The following is a 15,491-nucleotide window of genomic DNA, read 5'->3' as shown; positions in this document are numbered from 1 at the left end:
ACTAGGTTAATATCTTCCTCCACAGTAGTGTGGGTCGAGTCTACTAGAAAATACCTACCCAAACAGTCACTACAAATGCAAATTTCCCATGCGCGTATAGCTATTCGCTGAAAAGACTTGATCATCCATGGTGCCCCCTTGGCCTCCCAATATGCACTGTGGTCGTGCTGCCATGTTCGTCCTTCTTTTCCCGGGCGCTGCTGGCCCTTGCCACGTTGACTGACAGGGCACAGCCCTCGCTGCTTGAGAATAAAAACGCTGTGCAGTGTTCACATGTGTTCATATTGGGTATCGTGTTATTTAGAGTACAGACAACATGGCTGAAGTTATATCCGGAGAGTCAAGTTCTTCCAGCGAAAGCGAGATTTATCTGAGCTCAGACAAAGTTTCTTTGTCTTTTTCATCACCGCCGTCACCTGCTCAAGTACAGTCAAGTAGAGAAATTGACAGTGATGTACCCTTGGCGTATATGCCAAGCGCAAGAGACAGTCCTGTACAGAGACCGCCGCGTCGACCAGCAGCAGTGCCGCACCGTTCCGGTGGACAGATGAAGACAGTACACTGCTGAAGTACGGCTTCACCGGTAATGGTGGTGCCGTCGATCCCCGCCTGCATCGCAGCTCGACCTGCAGTGAAGCCTTTGAACTGTTTTTTGACAACGTTCTCTACAACAAGAGCAACCGGTATGCCGTGCAGAGGCCCGCTACGACATCGGCGCACATGCGATCATGGACTGATCTGAACACTAGAGAACTGAAGGCCTTTCTGGGCCTTTGCATAATGACGGGCATTGCGAAGCACCCCACCCTTCATAGCTTCTGGTCCACCGACCCACTACTGAAGATGAGCCTATTCCCATCCGTCATGCCCCGAGATTGCTTCCTTGCCATCCTGCAGTCCCTGCACTTCAACGATAACACCGCCATGCCAGATGACTGCACCGACCGCCTCTTCAAAGTGCGCCCAGTCGTCGACCATCTTGCTCAGAAGTTTGCCACTGTCTACGGGTACTGCTACAACTTCAAAATCTACACCGGCCAAAGTAAAGGAGACCTCCCAGCAACTAACAAGTGGTGATGGACCTGGTGAACGACCTAAGTGGTAAGGGCTACAACCTTGCCCTCGACCGGGCCTTCAGCAGTCCCGATTTGTTTCGACGACTTCACAACCAGAAGTTCAACGTCGTCGGCACCGTCATGGGGAACAGAAAAGGGATGCCGAAAGACCTGCAGTCCGTCAAGCTGAAGCGGGGCGAAACAGCGTCCCGGTCGGCCGACCTGGGTGTCAGCGGTTCTCTCCTGGCCATGGTGTGGCGAGACAAGCGCAACATCCGTATGCTCTCCACCATGCATACGGTAGACATCTGTGGCACCGGCAAGCAAGACAGGACAGGGCAGGAAAAGCAGAAACCGACCTGTGTCATGGAGTACAACGCCCTGATGGGGGGCGTTGAAAAGAGCGACCAACTAGCGGCAAATCATCGAGCAACTCGTAAGTCCCTCAAGTGGTACAAGAAGCGCTTCTTCTACTTGCTCGACTTGACGCTGGTGAACACCTACGCTGTGTACCTGGCCGTTGGTCACCGCCTCTCCTTCCTCGACTACCGCTTGAGTCTTGTCCGTGAGCTGCTGTTCGACGAGCCCTTGCCCGAGTACCGCCCTCAGCACGATACTCCACCATTCACCAACTCCCGCTTTGTTGGCTGACACTTCCCTATGGACTGTGAGAGGACCAGCTATGGCGACTTCCGCTACCGGCGGTGTGTCCTCTGCGCTTCCCGTGGTCTGCGAAGAAGATGCACTTCGAGTGCGACACGTGCCACCAGCCCCTCTGTGTCGCCCCCTGCTTCAAGGAGTACCATACTGTCCACTAATTGACACTTTGAACATTTACTTTCATGGACATTTTCATTGACATTATATTTTGTGTTTTTCATCTGTGTTTTGACTTGATGCCCCACTTATCTAGTGTAAAACAATATGTCATTTCTGGTGGTTTTACTAGGTGGTCATATTTTCAGCCTTTGAAAAAAATGACAAAAAAGACAAAGTTTCTGGAACGTACTGCTTTGAGGATGTAGTATTTTCATCTCTTGAAAAAGTGGCACATTTCCTTGTAATGGTTTTACTAGGTGGTCATATTTTCAGCCTGTGAAAAAAATGACAAAAAAGACAAAGTTTCTGGAAAGTACTTTTTATTCCTTGCACCGGTGTTTGATTTTTATTTGATTAGAAAGAGTGGAAATTTATTTTACTACTTTTATGAGTTCAACTACTTCAATGAGAAAAGAAAACACAAGAGAAATGACAAGAAGAAAATAAGAGAAAAAGAAGTTCTCTCCAAATATTTCTCTGTGTGTATTTCTATGTGTACTTTATTTTATTGGTTTCTAAATTTCACTTGAAATTGTTTGGGAAATAAAGTTTGGGAAGGGAAATATCTTACACTATGGGAGGGAAAATGAACAAGTTGGGAAATAAAATATGAGAGTGGTTTGGGGGGGATATAAGTTTGGTAGATGGGAAAATACATGTATACAACAGAATATAACCCCAATAGCTTCAAAAAATAGTGAAAGTTACACGCAGCAGCACCACAAAAAAGACACACTTTTAGACCCCTTTTTTTACAGCATGAATTCATTTGTACGTCATTGCCCGCACTTACTGAACAGTTGACAAAGCCCAGTGAACGTACACAGCTTCCCATTCACTCAAGCCCAGTGCACGTGCACAGCTTCCCATTCACTCACCGCATATCACACGCTGAGGTCTTGACCGTCAATCGCTCCGCATAGCAACACGGCAGCATAGCAACGCACTGGGCCAAGGCCCGGAACAAACGAGCCCTTATGTAACGCACACAATGGGGGCTCTACACAGAGCTGGCGGCATGGCTGCAAAACCGAAGGGTCAATGGAGGTTGCTTGTGAGGGCTAGATTCGCCATGAGACAACCATTTTATGGGGTTTAGGCGTTCAGAAAAAAAGATATGAATTTTTGAAGATTTTTAAAAAACGAAAATATAAAAAAACCGCCCGGCAGCGAAAGTAATGCTTAAAAAAAGCACCTAGCAGCAAGTGGTCAACGCCATTTTTTCAAAGTATAAAGTTTGTACACAACCAAAGGAAAGACTTCAATCAGCTATAACTGTTGAACCGAGGCCCCAATGGGCACCACATTTATTCAAATGGAGTGGTGTCTGCTTGTAATCATATACATGTATGACGTGTCAGATTTATTTGTTTAGCTGTCATAAAGGATTTCCAAAACTCACTCCTGGCAAGCTGGGGTTAGGGCTACGGCTAGGATTACGGCTACGGCTATGGCTATGGCTACGGCTAGGGTTCGGGCTACGGCTATGGCTATGGCTAGGGTTGGGGCTACGGCTATGGCTACGGCTATGGCTAGGGTTGGGGCTACGGCTATGGTTACGGCTATGGCTGAGGCTACGGCTATGGCTACGGCTAGGGTTGGGGCTATGGCTACGGCTATGGTTACGGCTACGGCTATGGCTGAGGCTAGGGTTACGGCTACGGCTATGGCTGAGGCTAGGGTTACGGCTACGGCTATGGCTACGGTTGGGGCTAGGGCTAGGCTAGGGTTAGTCAGTGGAACAAGTGCCTCCTATTTCTGACTCAAATACGTGTCAAGCTTTGTCGCAAATTTCTGGGCTTGCTACTGATCCGATTGCACATCCGATTTTCTTTCTGAAGAATTTACCTCGGAACTGAAAAAAGTTCCAGCCTAGAACAAGTTCAGGGAGAGTGCGGATGTAGTTTGATCGGGGTTTGTTATGGCGTAGCCGAAGTTTGTTGTGTTGTAGGCTTTGCATACTGATTACCAGGCTTGCGCCTAGTGAATGTTGGTTTGCGAAGAGACAACATCGATGCTTGCCAGGAGTGAGTTTTGGGGAACTCGCACTTCCTTTGGCAGATATTTCCCTAACTACTGCAAATATGGATATGAAACTTACACAAGTATATGAATAGTTATATTAACATACATGTACGGCCTTTCAGATGATACCAAGATTGCCAGATTCAGATAATTTTAACATGTTTCATCTTCAATTATATAAAACATTCACTGTGCGGGAACCGAACTGGTATAGCGCCGACGAAGCCAGAATTCCGCAAAAATAGGAGGCAGTTGAAAAAGAATTTGCACTTCCTTTGGCAGCTATTTCCCTAACTACTTCAAATATGAATATGAAGCTTCTATCAATAGAAAGAGAAACATATGGCCTTTCAGATGACACCAAGATTGCATTTTTTAGATCATTTTTAGATCTTTCAGATTCCATTATATTAAGCATTTACTGTGCGAGATAAGGACCGGTATAGCGCAGACAAACCCAGAATTTCACAAAAAAGGAGGCAGTTGAAAAAGAACTCGCACTTCGTTGCGCAGCTATTTCCCCAGCTATTCCATATGGATATGAAACTTAAATAAATGGATAGACAAACGTGTAGCCTTTCAGATGATACCAAGATTGCTAGAATTAGATAAATTTAAGATCTTTTATGCTCAAATAAATGAAACGTTCCCTGCGTGGGATGAGGACCGGTATAACACGGACGAACCCAGAATTTCACAAAAATAGGAGGCACTTGGGAAAGAACGCGGACTTCCTTTGGCAAATATTTCCCTAACTACTACAAATATGGATATGAAACTTCTATGAATTGATTTGGCGGGATAAGGAGCGATATAGCGCAGATGAAACTAGAATTCTGCAAAAATAGGAGGAAATGGATTTGTGTTCCTGCATTTTGCTGATAATATTGAATCTTTTTTAAATAAAGAACTTTTTCGGCAGGGTATTTTGGACCATGCGGGTGGTGGACGCAAATCTAAAAATTTCATTCTCATGGCCTCATTATAGGCCTCCATTTTTAAGCATTTTTTTAAATTTTGGGGTATCACAGGTACATTTCCACTGTATTGTAGACGACATCCATTGGGAAAGGTAAAGTTAGTCCTACATTTTTACACATGACTGACACCACACATTGTTTGCTCAATGGTTTGCCTTACTCCGGTGTGCAGTAAACAGTATGGATGGTGGGCCTTAGCACCGACTAGCGACTAGGCAAAGTGCACCATACTGTGTCAAAACGTTAGCAAGTCCTGAAAACAAAAAGTGGTTTTCAACGTACCTGCATCAATTGACCATCTTTTGAATTGTTTACATGTATGTGGAAAAATGGTACCATAGGCTGTCCAACACTTCACCAATGACGTCTTTTTGTGGTAAAAATCGTGAAGTTTTTACAAAACGTGAGAAGTAAACTTCGAACGCAGCATAACCATTGCGGGACATAACTACGTACAGCGCCCTCAATCGGAAAAGGCCAGTTGCGCCAACTAGACTACTTGAACTTCAAGAACATCCGGTCCAAGCATTTTCTCCTCCAAGTCTATGTCCAAGTCACTACAAACGACGTACATGTACACAGAGCAGTGACTTGCAGGGCAAGTACATGTACAAAAAGCGCACTCTCAGGTTCGTGCATGTGCACATGTTACAAGAGGGAGGGGGGTCCCCATCTCCTCCCGGGGAAAGAAGAAAAAAGTTAGTGAAAATCTCAAATGGGATTTGGGACCGCTGTTTTGAAACCTTTTAGTTATCCCTGCTTTTGCCACTGACCCTGGCTACATACATGTACATGTAAATATCTGTTAGTTTGTCTATCAAATTAGCAATCTTATTTGCCACAATTTTGGGCAAATCACAGAACATATGCAGGAAAACGGAATAAATAAACACACATACTTGGTTTATTATGGCACAACAAAAATATATTTACCGTAGGTCAAAACAACAGCGCCACCTGGGGGAACTCTGAAATAGGTCAATACAAGGTCAACCTGCCACTTGCGCAAGACTTAAAAGGAAACGGTAAAATATCTAGGAACAGACTGAAAAAGGAGCAATCTTACCGTTCACAAGAATCAGAGTAAATAAACAAGCAAAGTGATCAAAGAATAACACCAAAACACACATTAGCAAAGAAAAAAACTCCCAAAAACATTATGGAACAACACGTTCCATAATGTAATAAGAAAAAGAGGATGAACATGACTGACGCTTTCACAGGGGGTGAGTGAGTGAGGGTGCACTATAAGTGATCGAGAATTTACCGAAAAGAAGTAATGGACTAGGAAATAATGAAAATGTTGGTAATCTGCGTAGGTTGCACGTGGTAGGCTACATGTACATGTATGCTAGAAGAGCAGCAACGTCAGCTAACAACCACAGAGGAACAGCTCACAAGAACGTGGCAAACAGCTCGTCAAATTATTGCTGAGCAATTTCAAGACTAAGACTGCATCACGGCCCAACAACTGTTTGGCTACTTCATATGACCAAACCAACCTCAAGAGGCATCCATAATGAATGTCTTAAACCAAACTGTCTAATTTCAAGGCAAACACATCTTCCAAATGAGACTGCCAAGCACCGTTGCTGTCTACGTGTACATGTATATTGCTCTAGTCTCTGGAATACAACCCACTATCCTCCACTTACATGTACAGTATATTCCTATCCACCTTCATCAAAACAAAGATAGCAAGAAAAAAACTCAATATAGAATCAAACTATTTCTCTGATATATGCAAAGCCAAAACCAAGAAAACCAAATCCAATAAAAAAACATTTCTTAGAAGAACGCAATTATTAAACCAACCCATCCAAAGTGACACTAATGCAAACCGGCAAAAAAAAAATTGAAAGGTCTAAGCTCCATCCCCCACTCCAGCTGAGCCAAACTGCACAACACAATGAAAGGCCTGCTATTATCAGCTGGATTTTGACTTTTTTTGGATTGTCGTCGTCAGTGTGTTAAATATTTTGGGACTACCAGTAGGTCTGAATGGAGTACAGTTCATGCTGGGGTACTTCAGGGTACAAACTAGGGCCTATTCTATTTTCAATAATGATTAATGATGCATGTACCCATTCATCAATATCTGTCTTCAAGTACATGTAAGTACATGTACATGTAGATGACTTAACCTTGGTAGATTGTTGGAGTCCCACAGGACCATCTGTTTTTCAAGATGTATTATAGGATTTTTGGGATTGGTCTTATACCAATAATATGAGGTTAAACACAAACAAATGCTATAAAATGACAGTTTCTTTTCAAAACAACCACGTTTATCAGTACCAATTTTAATTGGAGTTGATCAATTAAAGGAAGTTACTACTGCTAGGATCCTTGGAATTATAGTCCAATGTGACTAAAAGTGGAATGCACATGTTAATGAAATGATCAAGAAATGTAATGATAAATTATACATGCTACATGTAAGATGTCTTAAGCATTTTGATTTACTGATGGCAGACCTCATTACTATCTATAAGGGTTATATTCGGCCAGTACATGTATTAGAATAGGGTACCATTGTTTTTAATGGAAACCTGTCAAAAGTCCATGTAAACAGGATTGAATTTATCCAAAAGAGGGCTTGTCGAATTATATTTGGGTTTAATTATTTTTCATATGATCCAGCTTTGCAAGCATGTGATTTACAGTCACTACAAAATAGGGATAAACTGTGTACAGATTTTACACTGTCTTTGGAGAAAAGCGCAATTGGGACGAAATGGCTTTGTACAAAACAACCAATATCTCATGATCTGAGGAATACTGAGAAATACATGTATGTACAATACAGTTGTAAAACTAAATGATTTCAAAGTAGTGCAATAGCTTCTATGATAAAAAATTTAAATGAGTTAATTTTTCTTAATATCAGTATTTGTGTTTTACGATTTAAGGTTTACATTTTGTAATTATTTTGTAATATTTTAATGGTTTTTTAAATTATAAAAACATGTTCAATCCAGCCCAACGGCTGCCATTCATGTTTTAATAAACCATAATGAATGAATGAATGAAGAAGGACCAAGGGGATATTACCGCTAGATGCCATACTCCAGCCCAGGCAAGAAATCTATAAGCCATGTGGCAACATGACCAATGGGCCTCAAAGTTCTACCAAATTTGCTAAATCAAAAAACCCAAAGCAAGGCAGTCGTCACTGGAATCCCAATGGAATACCAGAAGCCTGCAGGCGAGAGTTTTGGAGGTTAAACGCCTGCTGTGCAGAACATACGGCCAACTGGAAAAAGTCTCTGTCTGCCTAACCTTCAGTACACCCACTCTACCTGGCACATTCCAACTGGGATATGAAAACTTTTGAGTTAACCCATCATTTCACCTATAACATGAAGCTTCAACTGCCAATAACTTGGTCATATTTGGTGTGGAAGATTCCATTCGTATGAGCAATGCTGACAAAAAGATCAGGTTAAATGCGGCAAATGTGGGGAACAACATTTAAAGTGCATTGGCTCACTGTGGGTGCAAAACTATCTAACAGGAAAGAGGAATACAAAACATCAGAGTATCATACAATGTATATGTATATGCTTAATATAATCCCAAGCCACAACACCTGCCAAACAACAAAAGGATGCCACTACCCAAACTGAAGATAGGACAGCCAAGCAAATGGACCCCCGACATCAACGCCTCTGCAGTGAGATAAACATCTTGGAACTACTCACTTCACTAGGGAAATGCAAATCTGAGATACTATCAATTATACATGACCAGAGAACAGCTGCAAAAATCTGTAACTAAATGTAATCACCTTCAAACTAGACCTGAGAAATCTAGACAACATTGACCCCAACTGCCCAAAACCTGCCATACTCCAACAGCAGGTTTTGTGAGGTTTTGGCAGGTTTTGTACTGACCTGAGGAACTTGTTGTTGAATTTTGTGAGACTTGGGATGAAAGGTGGTGTTGGATTCTGTGTGAGTTGGGACACACACAGGTCACTGTGTGCAGTGTCTGGCTTGCTGTACCAATTGTTGGACTGTCCATGATTTTGTCAGGTTTGGTACTGTTCAGTTTAAGTCATCCTATACTACATAGACCCATCCATACCACATCAAACTCAAACTCCAACGGGCTCATTCTGTTGGAGTTTATCAGGTTTGGTACAGTAATATGCATGTACAAGTACATAGACAAGTACATGAACCTGTTGGATTTTGTGAGGTTCAGTATACTTTCTACTGCAGGAGCCTAGGGGGTAAGAGTTAAAAAAGACATAGAACAGCATCAGTCACCAACTGGTGCAAGGAAAACAGAATATGGCAATATCACCCCAAATGAAGCACAAGCAACTACATACATGTACATGTAGTCTACTTAGCAAAATGCAAGTCATTCCCCTAAGGCAATTCCAACACATCATGATGAATATTTACCTCATTATCACAGGTTGAATTATTTTACAATGGAGTGCACAATCACTCATAGCCCACTACAAAGAATTGAACAAAGCTATAGGTCCATTCTTGGCCCACTAAACCAGATATTACTTACATCTTAGGAATTTGGTTAAAAGATGATAAATTTTTTTTAGATTACCTGGTTGTGATGTCTATTGACATGAAACAATACTAACAAGAAAAGTGGTGGTGAGTGTGCTTTCATGACAAAGTATGGTAGTGCCGTCAAGTACAAAACAGGTTCTAACACTTCTGTGGAATTCCAAATCAGATCATTGAATGTACATGTACATACATGTGCCAGCAAGCCTTACATTGTCGGCTGTGATTTCAACAGTCATAACCTTCTGTGCGGCAACTCTGAACTTGACGACAATGGATAAATTATTGATGACATCAATAACAATCTGATTTGTCTCAATACTGGAGAAGGCACCAGGGTTAGCACATCACACAGTTCCCTCACTCACTCCATCTTCCCCTTGCATAGCCTCTAACAAGAAATTGGATTGTGCTACACGACACATGTGGAAATGACCACTGCCCAACCACTAAACACTTGTTGGCATCCGTCAGTCTCAGAAGACAATGGAGCTGCACCTGAGGCTATGTTCAGACACTGTGTTAGTGAAAATGGTAAAAGTCAAACATGTTAAAATGGTCATTCACCACAGATGGCGGTCATAAAATTAAAACTCACCGAGCCTATGGAACCATTTTAATTTAGCAGATTTAACCCAAAACGGTTTATCTCCTTTTCTTGGGGTCCTGAAGAACTTCCACTCATTTAAATAAATCCCACTTAAGTTTGTTTACATACACACATGGCCGGCGTGCACTTGAAGCAGGTTTGGACTGGTTGCCGATATACTTACTGTATAGGTACAAACATGCTGAATGTCACCCGGGTACCAGCGTTTGTGTTATGTTTGCAACATGGTGCTCTATTGGGAGACACTTGTTCATATATCATTGCGATGCAACAAATTATGGTTGCCCTAGAAAAATGCTCATCAGCAGTCCACAGCCACAGACGTATTACCAGTCTTAGGCATCCTTAGAAGGCAAATACAACAAGGATGTATTGCTTTTTCCCGAGTACAGTGGCAGTTCTGACAATATACCACAGAGAGGCAGACGAGAGTGACCGCTTTTTCCCACGTTGTAATGGCAGTTTTGGAGGATGACAGCATTGTATGGGTCGTTCAGCATGCGGTTACATTGTATACCTCATTGTTTAAATCCCTATTTTAACTCTGAAATAAAACTGATTTGGTGTAACTTAGAAAGCGTCCAGACATCGTTTCAATGCAAAAGTTACACCAAATCAGGTGTACTGTAACTACCATTTTAAGTGAATTTAAAACGTTGTCTGAATGGACCGGTAGCCTGAGTTGGTCAATCAGTGGTTGACTTGAAGCACCTGCTGTGGCTGAACAGACCAATCCTTGAAAGGCAGGCTCTGTGGCAAATGCTGCAAGTGAAGCCTGTGCCTGGGTTCATAGGGGTTTACGAGCTTGATGGTATCTGCGTCTCCTTTTCTCCTTCACCTGGCCTCTCTCTGTTGCTCGCCAGCCAGGGTTACTGCTCTGACAGCCTGCTTCCAGCTGGCTCAATTGGCAGCAAGAGCTTTCCAGTCTTTAGGGTTGATGTTGAGCTATCTGGCATGTGGCTGGCATGGCCAAGCCAATGAAGGCTAGGCCAAGACAGCAGCACAAACATGCTTGGTGTACCTGTGACCTTCAGGAGCCTTGCTGTTAGGCGCACAGTCCTGCCCTGGTGATATCAAGTATCCTTCTCAGGCTGCAGAGGCAGAAAGCACTGAGTCTGGGTTCCGGACAGGTGTATTACATGCAGGTCCATACCTTGTTGCTGTAAAGAAGAGTGCTATGGATGCAGGCTCAGAACACCTGCATCTTGATATTGGTGGTAAGCATGGAGTTGTCCCACGCCCTCTTGGCTAGGCGGGCAATAGCTGTTTATGCTCTGCCTACACAGGAGTTCAGCTCAGCATCTAGAGAGAGGTTGCTCGAGATGGATGAACTAAGGTACTAGTGCATACATGTACATGTATATGTACAGATGAAATTGCCTGTGACCCCTAATGTGTTGGCACCAATTTACACGTACATGTAGGTGTAAAGTACACAACATTTTAGGGATTCAGATTACCTACAAAAAATTTCAGGGACGATCATGGGGTACAAAGGGAGCTTACGGTTGCAAAACAGGTGGTGGGTAGCAGGTGTGCACTGCGCTCTGGCTATGGACATACCGGGCATGCCAGAAAGTGGTAATCGGCCAGATGTCATAGCCCGGGCAGTTCAAACTCCTTCTGTATCCTTCCTCCAAGATAAGATTAAGGCCAGTACATTTAAGGTGTGTTCAGAGATTGCAGCAGTCACACATACATGTACATGTAATACTGTTTGGATTGTTTTACACTGGGTTACAGCATATGCTACAAGGAAATTTAACAGGCATATAGACACGTACATGGGTCTATTTTATATACACATGTACAAGGAGAAGGATTACTTTTAAATGCGCCCCAAAATATGTTTTACAAGTTTTAGTTCGGTAAGTGAGTGGAGTCAATAATGAATTACTAGAATTGATCAATTTTTATCGAACTTCTATAATTTGTTGTGGAATTTTCTGAGACTTTTGATAATAATGGTCATACCATTTGCTTGTCACCCAGCGTCCGATTCAGGGCGCCAGGTCAAGAGCAAATTCACACCAGGCCAATTTACCACACGCCTTGAATATTGAAAACTGAAGTATACTTTACAAGTCTTACATGCATCCTTCGGTTCACGACAAACATGTAACTTGTCTTGTTCCAAAGCACATTATGATAAGCCTTTTTAGAAAAAAACATGTGTTATCACGTGCCAAAGGTTCAACTTTGGAGTTGACGAACCCCCCCAGTTTCTGTTCAGGGAATGGGCCTGCAAACCTGGGAAAAAGATGCCCACAAGAAATCCATCTACAATGTACATACATGTACAGTAATAAGGCAATTCCTTGATAACAGAATTAAATTTCAGAACAAAATTGACTGTAATATGTGTATTTTCCCTGTTATGAATTAGTCGTATGACCTTCCTGACTGCAAACACTTCAATAAGGTCTGGTTATGGCCCTACCATCAAACCAGGATTAAAATATTGAAACATCCTACATGAAGAAAGGTCCAAGGCCAAGAATGTTTCAGTAACGGAATTACGTTAATAAATATGAAGCATTTTTCTAACATATTTTTCAAAACAAATTCTATGAAATCTATAACATACATGTAGAGGCCACAGGTACCCATTTATCTTTTTACCTACATGTATATGTACATGTATAGCTCCAACTTTATTGTAGCAACAGATTTAGGGTATCAATACTTACAAATATTCCATACTCTGTCATTTTTCGAAAAAAAGGCAGTGGTAATGGGATTACAACATGTGAAATGTACATGTACCTTGAAAAGTGCCGATTCTTAAACAGCAATCTTTCTTTTTTTAATCTGGGCATGTTTTTCAGCTTTAATCATGTTAATATAAACCATAATACAATGAATCTGCATGCCTATCTGAAAGCTATTACAAGTTTTACACCTGTACATGTAGCAACAAGGGTGTATTGGAATAGAGCGTGAAATTTCCAACTTCTGAACCCCGAGTTGTGATCAGAAACAAGGCAGTTACTTCAAATTACATTTGTCAACTTCAAACTGCTTAATCCTGCTTTAGTTTGTGGGGTACATGTAGGACTTGTTCCATGTACATGCATCCAACAGCATACATGTACATGTACAATTTACATTAGCCATTGTCACAGAATTACACAAACTAGGAACACTGAATAACCTAATGTGCTGTGAAATCACAATATAATTGTCCATACAAGTATACAAGTAACATGTATTATTAGAAATGAAGAACTGTAATGCAGTCATCTACAATGCAGACATCTAGAAGGATTTGATCTCAACCATATACATGTAAGCTACATGTTACGTGTACATGTACATGTAAGTATTATTAACAACAGTTGGACTGACCATATTCAAATGCAATGTAGTTGACCATTTCTAGTCAACCTTGTGGAACCAGCCTCGGGGGTAAAATCTCAGTAGTAAAAAAAACGACTTCCAAAAGTAAACCGACAAAATGTAAAGAAAAAAAATTGCCTCAAATGTTTTTAATCAATCTTCCCATGTTTATGAAAAAAACAAACACATTTTTATTTACAGCTTGGCGTGTACACTTGTAGATTTTGAGAGTTGGCATTTGGTGCTTGATTTTATCTGTAAAATTACTCATCCAAGATAAATCTTGACTTTTGGAAGTTAAGGCAAATGCATCTAATAACCTGTTCACTGTAGGCCAATACAACACTAAACGACACTGTAAATATGTTCAGTTCTTTTGTCCAACTTGTCTTTCATTTTAACATGTCTTTGAACAGTGGAAACACTGGCAGGAAATTTTGAAATGGCGGCCATCACTAAAAACCAATACAAAATAAAAAGCCCCTCTTTCTTTGTTTTTTCAAAAATCTGGACGAGAAGCATTTTTTTTTTTTACTTTGCCTTACTTTCAAAAACATTTTTTGGCTCCGTGCCAGTTGCACATTTATTGACACCGCACAAAAAACTAGATTTTTATTCCATCAGCTTTAAATTTGTCATTTTTCTCAATTCCCATACGGAACTGCCCAAAAGACATTGCCTAGGTACATCTGTAAAGTACTCAAAATTCCTCCATAACAAATACCCTGATAACAGCATTCGCGATTCATGCGGTACAACTGAAGATTTTCAGTAGCATTTCATGCTGGAGTGTAAACAGTTCACTTTTCATACACAGTCTCTCCAAAAGACACTTGGCTTGACAGATAATCAAATGACCCTCACACATTTACTGTGAAAATATTACACAACTTTGTTCAAATCCAAAGTTCTGTTCAGTCAAATGCTGATGAAATGAAAGGATATCTGAATGTGTGATGACATGTTGTACTTTGAGTCGATTGGTTTAATTGCTCTGGAAAAGGAGATACCGCTCTTTACAAAAGAGTGCTTTAAATCAGTAATTATTGTTCATATAGTCATTGGATTGAAACTGTGATTAAAATCAGTGCTCAGGTGATTTTAACCAACATGATTTAAATTACCCAGTCCTGGTTGGTTGAGATGCGCAAGCCAAAAAAGAGCATCCCTCTGAGGTCATCTGAACTGTTATCCACACATTTCTCACGATGAGAAAGCCAAGTTTGATGAATGGGGAACAAAGGAAAATTTGTGCAACTGACCAAAAATATAAAAACAACTTTTCCCTCTTATTTTTGTGACTGAGACAAAGGGAAAATAAGCTTTCAGGATTCATTAATGAAACTCAAGTACTTTTCATTCATGAGCTGTAATGAAAATCCTACACTGCTCAGGAATGGAAATAAACTTACCAATTTTTGGATGCATACATTCTAACTCTTCTCTTAATCAATTAGTGATGTCGTCTTGAAAGGTTGATGGCAAAGAGATGAATAAGTAGGAACAGGCTGGATGTTAACTTCTTAACAACTGTCTAGGTAGAAAATGGCAAATTACAGTAGATTCAATTATTTACTAAAAAAAGTATTCACCAAGATTTTGTAATCTAATTCTTTCTGAATAGATCACCTGTACCGACTAGAATTGGATTTTGATGCATTGCATTATCTCCTGCCTGTCAGTGTTTGTCCGTGTGTGTCATTGCCAAAAACATTTTCATGTCTTGTATTGTCCTATGTTATAATATGTACAGGTGTACATGTATGTCTGTCAAGAGGTTAGGGTACAAAGGCAAATTTATGCTTCACCCTTTACCTAAATATTGTTCTTTAACGTGTGCTTTATTTTTCTGCTTGACAATGTACATGTATGTACATTCTAAGGCAAACTATTGTAAAACTAAATTCATCTGCTACACTGTAACCATGGTACAAATAAAGGTCTGTCAAAATACAAAAAAAAGGCTAATCAATAAAGACCACTGGTTGTAACAGAAGTCTGAAGACCAAATAGTTGGCAACTAAGTCCAGACTCAACCCAAAAAGACCGCAGGAATCATAGAATTTTTCGCAAAGATACCAATTTGTCAGTGTCTACACTTCCTACATGTATATCTCACCAA

The 15,491-nt window shown here is 41.1% G+C and overlaps 1 protein-coding gene across 8 annotated transcripts in view; it reads right to left on the bottom strand.

Annotated features, from left to right (window-relative positions):
* The window catches only part of LOC147799640 (histone acetyltransferase p300-like), an 85,042-nt gene that overhangs the window by 8,930 nt on the left and 60,621 nt on the right, over positions 1–15,491 (bottom strand). For 4 of the 8 annotated variants that reach the window (XM_087134157.1, XM_087134158.1, XM_087134160.1 and 1 more), the window contains exon 4: positions 14,782–14,903. The exons of 3 other annotated variants lie outside the window; for them this stretch is intronic. The gene's annotated coding sequence lies outside the window, so the exon portion shown is untranslated. Of the gene's footprint in view, positions 1–5,161; positions 5,339–14,781; positions 14,904–15,491 lie in introns of those variants that run through there. One more of the 8 variants, XM_087134165.1, reaches the window with a different exon arrangement.

The sequence above is a fragment of the Acanthaster planci genome, linkage group LG03 (genome assembly GCF_054643075.1).
Source record: "Acanthaster planci isolate LZ-2023a linkage group LG03, COTS_SCS, whole genome shotgun sequence".
NCBI lineage: Eukaryota > Metazoa > Echinodermata > Asteroidea > Valvatida > Acanthasteridae > Acanthaster > Acanthaster planci.
The sequence above is the reverse complement of the archived record's forward strand: the minus strand, read 5'-3'. Positions and strand labels throughout refer to the sequence as shown.